We start from the raw sequence: 15,440 nt of genomic DNA, 5'->3' as shown, positions 1-15,440 counted from the left end.
GAAGCCCACAGTCAAGAGATTAGGGCATGCCCTCTCTCCTCCTGTTGCTCCCCTGAAACTGGTATTTGGAGGCATCTTGCCTCTGAGGCTGGAGGTGGCTTATAGTCACCAGACCAGTAGCAGCCCATGAACATGCCACGGGGGGGGGGGGGGGCAGTAGGAGGCACCTTTAAGAGGAAATGAATTTGATGTTTACTTCCGCTCCCGCCACACCTGAACACTGTGCACTGTGCACCTGCAGAAGGGAATTGCCTCCGCTGCTTACCTGGCTTCCATGGAGCCAAGCCCCCAACAGTGGGCAGGTGAGTGGTGGAGGCAATTCCCCACCGCAGAGGGTGCTGGGCAGTGTTCAGGTGTGGCCGGAGCGGAGGTAAGCACCGAATTCATTTACTCTTAAAGGTGCCTCCTGTTGCCCCCACCACCACCAGCTGCCCCTGCACCATGGGCTGCCCCTGCACCAGACTATTAGCCATAGATAGACCTGTCCTCCATGAATTTGCCTAAGCCCGTCTGAAAGCATCTAGGCTGCTGGCATCCTGTGGCAGAGAATCCCACAAGTTATGTGTTGTGTGAAAAAGTACTTCCTTTTGTCTGTCCTAAATATCTTGGCAATCAGGTTCATCAGATGACCCCTGGCTCTAGTGTTATGAGAGGGGAAGAAAAACCTCTTTCTATCCAATCTCTGCACACCATGCACGATTGTATAGACCTCTATCATGACTCCCCTCAGTCGTCTTACTTCTAAACTAAAAAGCCCCAGGTGCTATAGACTTGCCTCGTAAGGAAGGTGCTTCAGGTCCCTGATCATTTTGGTTGCCTTCTTCTGCACCTTCTCCAGTTCTACAGTATCCTTTCTGAGGTGTGGTGACGGGAACTGCACTTAGTACTTCACATGTGGCGCGCTATAGTGTTGTATAAGGGCATTATATTATTAGAAGTTTTATTTCCAATCCCCTTCCTAATGATCCCTAGCATGAATTGGCCTTTTCCATAGCTATTGCACATTGAGTCGACACTTTCAATGAGCTGTCCACCACGACCCCAAGATCCCTCTCCTGGTCAGTCACCAACAGCTCAGTTCCCATCTGCAAATATGTGAAGTTAGGGTTTTTCATCCCAATGTGCATCACTTTACACTTGCCAACACTGAACCGCATTTGCCATTTTTTTGCCCAGTTTGGAGAGATTCTTTTGGAGCTCCTCACAATCCGTTTTGGATTTCACTATGCAAAAGAGTTTGGTATCATCTGCAGATTTGACCACCTCGCTGCTTACCTCAGATAATTTATGAATAAATTAAAAAGCACCGGTCCCAGTACAGATCCCTGGGGGACTCCACTTCTTACTTCCCTCCATTGTGAAAATTCTCCATTTATACCTACCCTCTGTTTCCTGTCCTTTAACCAGTTAGCAATCCACACATGTACTTGTCCCCTTATCCCATGACCACAAGGTTTTCTCTGGAGTCTTTGATGAGAAACATTGTCAAAAGCTTTTTGGAAGTCCAGGTATACTATGTCAACTGGATCACCTTTATCCACATACTTGTTGGCACTCTCAAAAACCTCCAAATGCTTCATGAGGCAGAAGCCATGCTGGTTCTCCTCCAAGAGGGCCTGTTCTTCTATGTGCTTTACAATTTTATCCTTGAGAAGGCTTTCCATCAATTTGCCTGGAACAGATTTTAAGCTCAGACCCGTAGGGAGGCCAGCGGTGTCCCGTGTTCACCTGTCGCCATGCCACACCCACCCTACCCCCTGCATCTATTCAGGGGGTGGAGTTTTGCTCAGAAATGGGGCGTGCCCCCTGTTTCCAAGCAAATTCCTGGCCAGTGCTGTGTTCCAAGCGCGGCCGGGAATGGCTTTAAAAGGCAGGGAGATGCATTCCCAACCAGGCTAGGAAGCTGGCCCTCAGCTAAGTGGCTCAAAATGTGCACTTCCCTACAAGGCGCCCCTCTCTGTCCTTTCTATAGAGGGATCTAGGGAGAACAGTGTCCCACCAGTTCTCACGGTTCCACCATGTTTCTGTTATGGCCACCATATCTATTTCTGTGTTAGCAACCAAGCACTCCAGATCGCCCATCTTGGCTCGGAGGTTTCTGGCATTGGCATATAAGCACCTATATGCTGAATCTCTTACCTGGTGTATGCTATCTTTATTTTAGCTCTTTGATTTCTTTGACCAGCTAGCACAGCCCCCTTCTGCTCTTTATGTAGTTCTGCTCTGTCCCCTTCTGTTTTATCTGAATCTTTTACACCCTCACACCTTAAGGGATGTAATTTGCCAAACCGGATACTGCCCAGCTCCTTTCAGCTATTTCCCAAGCATCATTTTAAAAGCTGCTCTGCAACCTTTTTGATTTTAAGCACCAGCAGTCTGGTTCCATCTTGGTTCAAGTGCAGCCCGTCCTTATTGTACAGGCCTTTCTTGCCCCAAAATGTATCCCAGTGCCTAACAAATCTAAACCCTTCCTCCAAGCACCAACATCTCATCCATGCATTGAGACCCCTCAACTCTGCCTGTCTCATTGTCCCTGTGCATGGAACAGGTAGCATTTCTGAGAATGCTACCTTGGGGTTTCTGGACTTCAATATCAGCCTAAATTTGGCTTCCAGGACCTCCTGACCACATTTCCTCACATCATTGGTGCTGACGTGCACCACGACAGCTGTCTCCTCCCCAGTGCCACCTAACAGCCTATCTAGATGCTAAGTGATGTCCACAACCTTTGCACCAGGCAGGCAAGTCACAATGCGGTCAACACGCGGGTCACAAACTCATCTCTCTATACCAGTAATGACTGAATCGGCTGCTACAAGGAGCCCCCCCCCCCAAAAGGAGTATCCCCTGTGTGAGAGGATATAGGCTCATCATCCATGGAAGGGGTCCCTTCTGGGGGAGCATCTCCCTCTTCCTCAGACTGATATCCTCCTTCCCTGTCAGGGAGACCTTCATTTCCCCTGACAGCAGAGGAGCTATCTGCCTTGGAGTGGAATGCCTCAACCACATCCCTAAAGGTCTAATCTTCAAGCCTCTCTGCCTCTCTGAGCTTCTCCAGATTTGCCTCCTTGGTCTCGAGGGAACACACCTATTCCCTGAGAACCAGGAGCTCATTGCAGATGTGGTTCAATGTTAGGCAAGTGTAAAGTGATGCATATTGGGTCAAAAAAACCCAACTTAACATATACGCTGATGGGATCTGAGCTGGCGGTGACTGACCAGGAGAGGGATCTTGGGGTCGTGGTGGACAGCTCGTTGAAAGTGTCGACTCAATGTGCAGCAGCTGTGAAAAAGGCCAATTCCATGCTAGGGAACATTAGGAATGGGGTTGAAAATAAAACGGCTAATATTATACTGCCCTTACACAAAACTATGGTGCGGCCACACTTGGAGTACTGCATACAATTCTGGTCACCACATCTAAAAAAGGACATTGTAGAACTGGAAAAAGTGCAGAAGAGGGCAACCAAGATAATCAGGAGCCTAGAGCACTTTTCTTATGAGGCAAGATTACAACACCTGGGGCTTTTTAGTTTAGAAAAAAAGACAACTGCGGGGAGACGTGATAGAGGTTTATAAAATCATGCATGGTGTGGAGAAAGTGGAGAGAGAGAAATTCAACTTGTGGAATTCTCTGCCACAAGATGTGGTGATAGCCAACAACCTGGATGGCTTTAAGAGGGGCTTGGATAACTTCATGGATGAGAGGTCTATCAACGGCTACTAGTCAGAGAGCTATAGGCCACCTCCAGCCTCAAAGGCAGGACCAGTACTGAGTACCAGTTGCAGGGGAGTAACAGCAGAAGAGAGGACATGCCTCTGGGCTTCCCAGAGGCATCTGGTGGGCCACGTTGTGAAACAGGATGCTGGACTAGATGAGCCTTGGGCCTGATCCAGCAGGGCTTTTCTTACGTTCTGCCTCAGTATCACCTTGTATAAACCAAGAGTGTGTCCCACAGCACATCTGATATTTTCCTTTGGCTGCGCATTGCTGAGAAACGTTAGTGGTGCTGGGCAAACTACCTGTCATGGATCTTTTCACTGAGAAATCTCAGGTCTGCTTACAAGCATCACCAGAGTTTCCTGGAGCACAGTTTGAAAAATACTCCTCTGTTGAATTATTTCTCTGCATTTGGTCTATTTGGGAGGAACTGCATCTTTTACTTATGTTGCTTTCAATGTTCCCAACGCTGCCTGATGCACAGCAGAAAAACAAATGCTAAAAACTGCCACTGTTCCAAAAACATGGGGTTGTGGGTTACAAGTGGGTACCCAAGACACTACTCTGAGATCTTTCTAAACTGCTTGCAGCCAGGCACCTAGGAGAGCTGCGCTTACAGTAGGGGTCTTCCTGAAACTGACATCTCCCCCACCAAAAAGAATCAATCAATTCACATGTGGCACCATGCCAGAAATGTATCTTTAACAGCAGCAGTCAGCCAATCAATTCTCTTCCATCTTGTGTGTTGTCTTGAGGATGCGCTTATTAAACTATTCTGGGAGATCTAGGGGCTATTGATCCAAGATGGACATATAAACAAAAACCCCAGAATGCGGCTAGATTTGACTATCCCCCAGTGTCTTCTGCTTCTTCTCGCCAAGTGAAGCTAAAAGCAAAGTCTACTGCACTTGACTATCCATGCTAGATTTGCCTAGCTCACCTTTGAAAGCACTGCGAGGAATTTAAGCCATGAAAAGCAGATCTATAACCTTAGTGATATTCATTTGGAAATCCAACACATTTGGGCACGCAATGGATAAAAACACCAACAATATATAGGAACCCCTTTTCCAGTTCCGTGTTAGATTTTAAAAGTAAATCTCTCTAGGGGGGAAAACAATGTTTGCACCGTACAAAAAAAGAAAAATCAATGGACCACAATTTGCTCAAGAGGACAAACTTTAATTCAGACCTGTCCACTATGTATGTGGTAGTGTAAGAAGTTCACTCTCCAGACCTCCTCTGCTGGAATGAAGATCACCAAACTAGGCCTGCTCACTCCCTTCTCTAATCATCACCATCATAAGAAGAACACAGGAAGCTGCCTTATACTGAGTCAGACCATTGGTCCTTCTAGATCAGCATTGTCTACACTGACTGGCAGTGGTTCTCCAAGGTTTTTCAGAAGGAGTTTTCCTCAGCCCTACCTGGAGATATCAGGGATTGAACCCGGGACTGTGTTTATGCAAGGCCCATGCTCTGCCACTGAGTTATGCCCCCATCCCTGTAAAAGAAAGCTGAACTGCTGCTGGGAAACTGCTTAACAGTTCCTCTGTGGGGTAGACTGGCCCTATCCAGTCCTAGCACAACACCCCTCTAATGGCAGTTGATGGTGTCTACTTTGTGTTCCTTCTTAGATTGTGATCCCTTTGGAGACAGAGGACCATCTTTATCTATTTATTATTATTTTTCTTTGTAAACCACTTTGAGAAATTTTGTTGGGAAACTGTATATAAATATCGATAGTCGTAGTAGCCAACTGTGCTTTCAGAGAAATAGAAAACTCCCTTCCTTAGTGGGGTTGCTTCAGCATCCTGTTAACAGTAGACTGTCAGATGCCAATAGAAAGTGTGCAAGAGTATGAAATCAGCACACACACACCCTGATCATTGTGTTGCACATAATTACTTATCCTCTGGAAGTAACTGAACAAGAAAAGTTAAAGCCGACTTTAACTGGGAAACAAGAAACATATTTAATCCCATCTCGAACTCCGACATGCTGTATCTAAACATTCAATGAGTTACCCATAGGCTTGCCCGTCATGAACCTTCTAAGTCAATGACAATCACTGCATTTGATGGCAGTGAAATCTGAATGTAAATTGTGCATTGTGGAGTGCTTCTTTTTGTCTGTCCTGAATGTACCAGCAACCCAAGTCATTGCGTGCTCCCTTATTCGGGAATTATGGGAGAGGAAGAAAAACACCTGCACAACATCAGAATGAAAACACAAGACACAGAAAAATGGGTTCAGCTATGGACCACAGCTTTATCAATTGTCTGATCTGCAACATTCTTATCTAGTTAAAGCCATCCTTCCCTAACTCAGTGTGGATATATTTGCTACCTAGGTAAAAAGAAGGAAATGCCATCTCATGCTGCTGGCTTTGGATGGGCAGCCCCATCCTTTGTCTAAGCACCAAATCAGGGATATAACCAGTCTTTGCTCTTTGTAATCCACACATCATCATCTTCAGCCTCTGTGCTGGTGCGCTTTGGAACCAATGAGGTCATCAGGGCCCAAATGTGGTTCCAGGACCTATCAAGCCAAGAAGTCATAGGAGGCTGATTGATGGAGAGACATTGTTCTCCCTCTCGAATAACACTAGAACCAGGGGTCATCCCATGAAACTGATTGCCAAGAAATTTAGGACAGACATAATTAACCTATGGGATTCTCTGCCATAAGATGTGGTGACCACCAACAACCTGGATGGCTTTAAGAGGAGTATGGATGTCTTCATAGAGGAGAGGTCTATCAACATCTACTAGTCTGAGGGATACAGGCCACCTTCAGCCGCAGAAGCAGGATGCCTCTGAATACTGGTTGCAGAGGAGTCACATCAGGAGAGAGGGCATGCACTCATCTCTTGGCTGTGGGCTTCCCAGTGGCATCTGATTGGCCACTGTGTGGAAACAGAACATTGGACTAGATGGGCCTTGGGCCTGATCCAGCAGAGCTGTTCTTATGTTCTTATGGCTAATCCTCCCTTCACAACTACAGTGCCTCAGCCTGCTCACCAATGTCTTTCCCATGTTGAATCTCTTAATAGATGGGGGCTAACAAAATTTATCTCTCCCCTCTTCCATAAAGAAAGGCCCTCTGCCTATTATTTATTTTTTAAAAGTCTAACCTGCCTCCTTTCAAAGGAACTTGAGGCAGCTCACAACAATAACAAATGGCACAATAAAATATAATGCACACACAAAGGCAATGAAAAATAGCATTAAGACCATTCAGTTTGAAACAGCAGAAAGCAAAGCTGTTCAGCAAAACAGGTCTTCAGCAAAAGCTGAAGAGCAAGCAGGCCACTGGAGTTATAGAAAGTTCAGGAAGGAGTGATGAAAGGAAGCATCCTCCGCTGCCACTTAAAGGCAGGTAAGGGGAGCAGCATCCAACATTTGGGTGAGGGAGGGAATTTCAGAGGGTAGGGGTCACAGAAAAAAACCCACCTACACATCACTGCCAATCAAGCTTCAGATGACAGTGGAACAAGCAAGAGAGCTTCTCTAAAGGAATGCATGAGTAGGGCAGATTCAAGAGGGAGTAGGTGGTCTTCCAGCTACCTTCTTCCTATGCTGTTTAGAGCTTAGTCATGAGGCAAATTTCCTCATGATGGAAGGCAGAAGAAAGAAGGACAGAGAGAACAAAGGAGAGGCTATTGTCATGATTGGGGGAAACCAGGCTAAAGAAGTGCGGACTGGTTTTTCCCCACCATGAGAACCACCAGACTCGCAGGCAAGCCTGGTGATTCCTTGGTGGCTAGCCCACCTACCATAACCTCCCCTTAAACAAGGTTAATGGAGCAAGCACCCTGTTAACTTAGTTTTGTTGATTGTGTGCCACCACAGTGTGCCTCCGCATCATGGCAACACGCAATTAGACTTCCAAACGGGAGGCTACAACCAGCCTCCTGGCCTCAGGGGTCTCCCTAGAATGCCCCGCGCACTTGTGCGGGGCATCCTAGGACTTCCGGGGCCCAGGTGGCCCCCGATCCTTGCTGCCTCTCCCAGCTCCATGATGGAGCCTGTAGTTGTGTGAGCAGCTGATCCACCAACCCACAGAGGAGGCAGTGATTGTCTGCGGGGAGGTAAGTGCTTTTGGGCTTCATCCCCGCAGAAGAGGGTAGCCTCCTGCAGCAATCATGAGGATCGCTTCGGTGTATCCTAAAAATATCAGTCTACCAATAAGAGTCTCAGAGCAGAGATACAAGAAACAGGTGAGAACAAGGGGGCAGTCCTCTGCTCTCTGCCTGAACTGCTAATGCTCCTAATGGTCAATAGGTATCATGAGTGCTGAGAATTGATGCTGGAGTCACAGCTCCAAAATTCACGTCATGTCCTTTTATAATATAGCATTTGTAGCCATGTGAAGTGATGCAGTGGGCAGTTTGTGATTGTTGATGTAAAGCTATCAACAAGCCCCTTTCATGAGAGGCCTTTGGTAAATGGTGGCTTAATCGGAAACAGTGGAAAAAAACATACATTCCTCTCGAAAGAATCCTGTGCCCCTGCCAACAATGGTAGGAGCAACTTCAAGACAGAGAAACAGCCAAGTCCCTTTGATAAGAATTATTTAGGCTAACTGGCTGCCTGACACCTCAAAGCCTCCCACGTCAGCTAATGCCTTCCCTGAAGCCGAGCTGGGCCTGCTTGATAAGGGCACTTGAAATGCGGCAAGCTGTGATCTTATTAAAAAGGGTCAAAAGAGCCATCTTTAGTAACATGTTCAATGCTTGGATTATGGCTGCCAAAGAGAGAAGTAAATGCCACTTACAACTATGTTTTCCACTTCATCCCAAGGTGTGGATAACTGTTCTGATACCTCCCCCTTTCCAGACTTCAGAATGTTCTATTGAAATTGTATTTGTAAAGGTGAGAGGTGCTGTAATGTATAAGAGAGGAGAAGAGTATATTTCTGTGTGACACAGAAAAACAGGCGGAAAGGAGGGAGTTTACTAATTGCTTGGTTGACCTGACCTCCTCGTATTGGATTTCATTGGTTTGGATTGAACTGACCCAGTAAATCATCTGGGAAGTCTTGATACTCTATTTTCAGATACTAATATTTCAGCACCTCCCTTCCTCCAGTTCTCCCACTTGCTGCTGCTGGAGCACTACCACCAACTGAGTAAGTACAAATCCCTTTCCTTAGGGGAAGAGCCACAGAGCAGTTTTAAGACTGTGAGCCCTTTGGGGACAGGGAACCATCTTATTCATTCATTCATTCATTTTTGTAAACTAGGGGTGTGCACAAAACCAGTATGCCTGATTCGGCTCAGTTTGTGAACACCCCTGAACAAGCTCCAGTTCGGCTCCAGTTCGGGGGTTCTACCTTTAAAAAACCCTTCTTAACTGAAACTTACTGCCTCCTGGGGTGCTGCCGCGGCCACAAAGCTATCTCCAGAGGTTCCCCCTCTGCCTGCCGGCCTTCACAGTGTCATTACAGCCTGGTTCAGGCAGTTTTCAGCCCATTCTGGGCCTCTGTGTAGTTGTGGCGGACATTTTGGAGGCTGCTATGCATGCACAATGGGCCAAATTACCCCGAATTGGGTTGTAACGACACTGGGGAGACTGGCGGGGGGAGGGGAGGGGGAACCTCCAGAGACACACACACCCCGCATCTGCGACAGCGCACCCGGAGGCAGTAAGTTTCAGTTTTAAAAAATTAAGGAACCCCTGAACTGTCCAGGAGTGAACAGGGGCAGGTATAGTTCAAGGCCGGCTCGATGTCTAACTCTTGAACTGGACATGGTCAACATCGAGCCATTTTGAATTCGAACCTGTTTGCACACCTGTATTGTAAACCATTTTGAGAACTATGTTGATAAGTGGCATATAAATATTCATCATCGTCAGTAGTATCTGGAATCATGGAAACCTGCTTCTGGTCCATGTAGAAAATACCGGACAAGATGGGAGGAGCACTGTTCTTGTGGTAGCAAGCATGAATTGTCCCCTTTCCTAAGCAGGCCTGCCTTGGTTTATATTTGAATGGGAGAATACATGTGAGCACTGTAAGATATTTCTCTTAAGGGATGGTGCTGCACTAGGAAGAACATCTGCATGTATGGACGCAGAAGGTTCCAAATTCTAAGGATGTGCAAGGAACCAGATTGCCCGGTTTGACTCGAATCCAGACCAGACCTGGACAGCTTGAGCTCTGGCTTGATTGAGACGGGTCCCCTTCCGGTCCAGTCATTGAGCCAGCTTGAGGGGCTCAATGGACACACCTATAAAATTATTTACAAGTCGTTGGGGAGGCGGGGGTGGTGGAATGAGCTCCTACTGCTGCCTCCATCATCCCCGCTGGTGCAGCTTCCCATACTAAGAGGCCCCAATTGGGGTGCAGCATAGCCTCCGGGTCACTTGGGAGGCTGGGAATTGTGGTGGAAGGAGCCCCGCCCACTGCCTCCACCTTCCCCATGGCCACCACCACTGTCCCAGCCACTGAGGCTTGTTTTAAAGGTTTAAATAGTTAAGAGGGCAAGGCTGCCTTTTGCCTTGCTTCCCCTTCACCACGTTTAGCCCTTTGGGGAATCCTTGCCAGATTCACCTTCACAGCGAGCCGACCTGTGAGACAGGGGCTTGTCCCGACTCGTCCTCAGACAAGCAAGCCTCATTTCAGTTTGAGGGTGAGCCTTTGAGCCAAGCCAGCTCACACATCCCTACCAAATTCCTTCCCTGGCAGCATCTCCAAGATTGGGCTGAGATAATCTCCTGTCTGTAACCTTGGAGAAGCCGCTGCCAGTAGAAGACAGCTTCCTATGTTCCTGTAATACTCAGCTTGATGGACCCATGGTCTGATTAAGTATAACCCCTGCTGACTTGGCAAAGAGGCACCTTTTAACATGGTGATTCTCTTTATTTAGCAGGGGGAGAGTAACTGGCCCTATCCACCCCCAGCACAGTACCAACAGTGACTGTTGCTGGTGTCTTATCTTGTGTTTCTTTTTAGATTGTGAGCCCTTTGGGGACAGGGAGTTATTAATTTATTATTTATTTATTATTTCTTTGTGTACACCGCCCTGAGCCATTTTTGGAAGGGCGGTATAATATATCAAATCAAATCAAAATAAATAAATAAATAAATAAATAAGTATAAGAAAACTTCATAAACCTGATTCAGACATTACAAACATAGGAACATAGGAAGCTGCCTTCTACCGAGTCAGATCATTGGCCCATCTAGCTCAGTATTGTCTACATAGACTGTCACTGGCTTCTACAAGGTTACAGACAGGATTCTCTCTCACACCTATCTTGGAGATGCCAGGGAGGGAACTTGGAACCTTCTACATTCAAGTATTCAGATGCTTTCCCCAGAGCAGCCCCATCCCCTGAAGGGAATAACTTAGTGCTCAACTATGTCTCCCATTCAAATGCAAACCAGGGTGGACCCTGCTTAGCATAGGGGACAATTCATGCTTGTTACCACAAGACCACCTCATATATTATGCTTTATGAGTGTACAGATGTACACTCATACATATGTTTGTGTGAATGACTGTACCTGTGTTCATTTTAAATGTGGACCTGGATACAGGCCCTTCAAATGAATGGTAAGGATAGGAAGTGTACTTCTGTACCTGCATTCAACATAACATGTGAATGACTGCACATGTGTAAACATCTGTACCTGCATATACTGTACATTTGTTGTACAAGTGTCAAAATTAATATCTGAATGGGCCTATAGCTGGGAAGGGGAAACTGGATTTGGAGGACCTGTAGCTCAGGAAGGTTAGGAGCAGAACTTTTCTTCAACTTGGATTAAAATCTGGAGAAGTATACAGGGGCCATAATGCTCATCTCGTACTTCAGGTGAGCATTATGAGCTCCCAACTTGAATTTCAGAGCCCAGAAATATGACATTCCTCAAGCTAACCTACTATAGATGTGATCAGAGTCTTGGTAGAAGACCACTAGGAATCTCATAGAATCTGCTTTGAGCTTTCTAAGAAAGAAGTTTTTTTTAAAAAATAAAATAAAATACCATACATGAAATAAACGGAACTGAATGCAATGAAATGTGGATTTACACAATCAGTATGTATGACTCTATTCCTATGGTACTTTACTTGGACTAGAGTGCAGCTTTCCTTTAAGGTGAACATGTGGGTCCTCTCCTTCATCCCATGTTCCCTGTTGATTGGTGTCTTTTAAACAATTATGTTACGGTGCTTGCAATCTTTGCAATTTGTTACTAGTTGTCTCTTGAGTGCCATTTGCATGGCTAGCAGCAGTACCGCAGCATGTAATGAAAAATAAAAAGCCTGTTTACCAACCAAGAAAGTCATATGCACACACTGGGGAGAAAATATAACATTTCCCTGTGGTCTCTGCCACAACTGCTCACACTGCTGAAGAGACAAGCCATATTTTTAACATGAAAAGCAGTTGCAGCATACATATTAAATAGTGCGTACAGTATGCAAGGAGCTCTCCTCAACCTCTTTGTTGGGTTGGCTTGCAGCCAAGTTGGCCAGCCCTCTAAAGCAAGAACACAATTCTTAAAGCCAATGTGCTGATGAGCAAAGCCTGGGTCGGTGACTCAATGGCTGTGTTCAGACATAACACCTAACCATATATAAACATGCCAGAGGTTTGGGTTTCTGATTATCCAAAAGCGTGAAGCTGTAGTTTTGTCACTCAACTTCAGCTCCATTTTTGCTCCAAAACCTAAAATTGAACCCTTGCTTTCATTCATTCATTCATTCATTCATTCATTCAATTTCTATACCGCCCTTCCAAAAATGTTTTGTAGTGAGTTTCACTGCTGAAACCTGAGGTTAAGAGGCACCACTGTGTCATCCGAATTCTGCCACCTGCCATAACCTGGGTTTCATGCACAAGCTCCTCCAACCACCATAGAGAGGCTGGCTCAGAGCAACCCATACCCTTAAGGAGCAGGGAGGGTGCCCATTCCCCCCACCAGCGCTGTCTCCAAAAACATTGGCATGGGGTTGCTGTGTGCCTCCTTGTAGCCCCAGGCAGCATTGTATCAGACGTGGTCGGTGTGCGTGTGCTCCTTAAAGGTAGCCCCCTCACCTCTGAATGAGTCCAAATACTGGACCTCCAAACCTGTTTGGTGGTCCATAAAAGGACCACTGAACTGGTCCGTACACATCCCTAGCTTGCAGACCCAGGTAAAGCAGTGAGAAGGACCCAACAGACTCCCATCCTCATGCAAGCTTGCCAGCCGGGGTGGTTAGCCTTCTCATGAGAGGGCCAGTCCACCAGATAAAACAGAAGCGCTAATGTGTTTCAGCTCTCCATTTGACTACAGTCTCTGGAAATAAACCTTCCAACTATAGGGACCCCACAGCTGTGGGGCTCCCAGCATGACTGGTTAACAATAGAACTCATACTCCACATTTTCTCCCTTCCAGACAACTCTTCCAGACCTAAAAGTGGTCCAGGCTGCTTTGGGTGCTGGAGAGGTTCTGGGTTGGGTGGACAGACGAGGAGAGACCAGGAATTAATCCTATATCCCAGGCTAATGAGAACTGGCTGGGCCCGATGCTGTGGCAAACCAGCCACTGTGGGGCATTCTGAGATGGAGCACCCAGGGTCCTGGCCAGCAAGGTGACCACGAGTAAGAAAATCAAGCATGGAGATGTGTTCAAGGGAGACCAGACTCTTTTAAGGGATGCTTATATTCTTGAAGGGATGTTTTCGAGGACCCTTCCCAAGGCTTTGGTGGAACTGTCAACTGGGCAGGGCAGTAAAAGTCCTCCAACTGCTTTCTTGTCTCTGTGGCCGGGCACTTTCAAGAAAGAGTGATTCACACAGAAGCAGGATCCATCTTCATTGCACAAGAGGAGTCTTTTATGTGATTTAATCCTGCTCTGGATGGACGGTTCTTCTTATGAGGTTTGGCCGAGACCAAGCATGCTTGCACCCAGGGGAAGGGGCTGCCCCCCCTTCCCCTAGCAACTTGCACAAAAATAGAGCAATACTACCAGAAACCAAGGGGGCATATACTAAATAATCTTGCCCTCTTCCTAGCAGTTTCGCTTTATCCACCCATACATAGCAATAGCACTTACATTTATATACCACTCTATAGCTGGAAGCTCTCTAAGCGGTTTACAATGATTTCAGCATATTGCCCCCAACATTCTGGGTACTCATTTTACCGACCTCGGAAGGATGGAAGGTTGAGTCAACCTTGAGCCCCTGGTCAGGATCGAACTTGTAACCTTCTGGTTACAGGGCGGCAGTTTTACCACTACGCCACCAGGGGCTCTCATGTATAGGATAGGGATGGTGTTCTAGGCAGAGGGGAAAATAGAGGTTCCTGGAGAAACGTGTGTGTGTTTGTGTGTGCATTTCATGGCATATGTGCTGGGGAGTGGACTGGTGTGGTTGTCTCACAAGTGGCCATTGCTGGTAAAAAAAACTCATTCTGCGAACATAGGAGAAAACGTAGAGGGATTGTTTGTGCAGTCTATCTTTGACTAGTGCAAATGGGAAGAGAGAGGCCCAATCCTCTCTTCACAGGGAAGCGAAGGGTGGGCACAAGACTCTTCCTCTCCAACTGTGGAAGACAGTGGTGCGAGCGGTGCGAGGAGAGGGTTAAAATGTCTTTCCCTGCCGAGGGCGGGCAGACACTGCCGAAAAGTCACGATCACACTGAACACGCCCCCTCTAACACCATGGCTAATGGTTACAGCTTCACAAGCATGCTGATGCTTTGCCTAAAATCTGGTGACTCGAGCAGAATGAAACTTTCTGGGTTGCAGCCAGCACAAACTAGGAAGTGGGAGAGGTTCCTCTGCCTAGAAGCCAGAGGCTGCCAAACCGCCATTTGTCAATTGTCTGCGATTCTCGGCTTCACAGATTAACTGCAGCTTTGTCTGCCGAAGTGTTACGTTATGTCTGACCGGGGCCAATACCTCTTCTGCATCCTGCATGTGTTTTCAGAGGAAATACTTTAACATCACAAGATGTGATCTGAAAATTCTGCTGGAAGCAGTTTCAGTGAAACTGGAAGGGGCTGAAGGATTTTGTGGTGGAACAGACCAAGCAAGGTAGTTTTAATTAAATTAAAACAAGAGAAATGCTTGCAAAGTTTCAAGTGGGCCTGCTTACCATTTTTTGGCAGTGGTGGTGGTGGTGACAGCTGTGGTAGCAAGTCTTTCCTTTCCTTTCCTTTCCTTTCCTTTCCTTTCCTTTCCTTTCCTTTCCTTTCCTTTCCTTCCTGGTTTATGTAGTAGCCTTCCAAGTTGTGATTGTAGCACTAGCCCTGTAGTGGCATTCTGAGGGAGATTCTGGGGGATAAAATGACAACTGCCAGTAAGTGAGGACATTTCTCCATGTTTCTCAAGCCCACCTATGAAATTGGCAGAATTGGCCCCCCACAAGGACCTCATGGTACAGAACTTGAAGGAGAATGTGGGATCATCACTACAAATATTATAGGTGGCTTCCTGAAAAACAGTACTTTAACATATTACGGATATGAATACGACAAATATGTATATACCACTTGTAAACAAAAGTTAATATTGACAAATATGAGGCTGGAATTGCATTAGGAAACTAGAGGGGAGATTATTTATCTATTTAAATTATTTCTCTCCTGCTGCTGCAGTGCGATACTGCTCAGGGAGGCTCATAGATGACATGCTGGGATGCTCTGAACTGGGGCTTAGAGGTTGTGCTGGACTGGATGGGGGAAAGCAAGCTGAAACTTAATCCAGATAAGACGG

This window comes from Hemicordylus capensis, chromosome 4 (genome assembly GCF_027244095.1).
Source record: "Hemicordylus capensis ecotype Gifberg chromosome 4, rHemCap1.1.pri, whole genome shotgun sequence".
Classification (NCBI taxonomy): domain Eukaryota; kingdom Metazoa; phylum Chordata; class Lepidosauria; order Squamata; family Cordylidae; genus Hemicordylus; species Hemicordylus capensis.
This window is presented reverse-complemented; position numbering follows the sequence as displayed.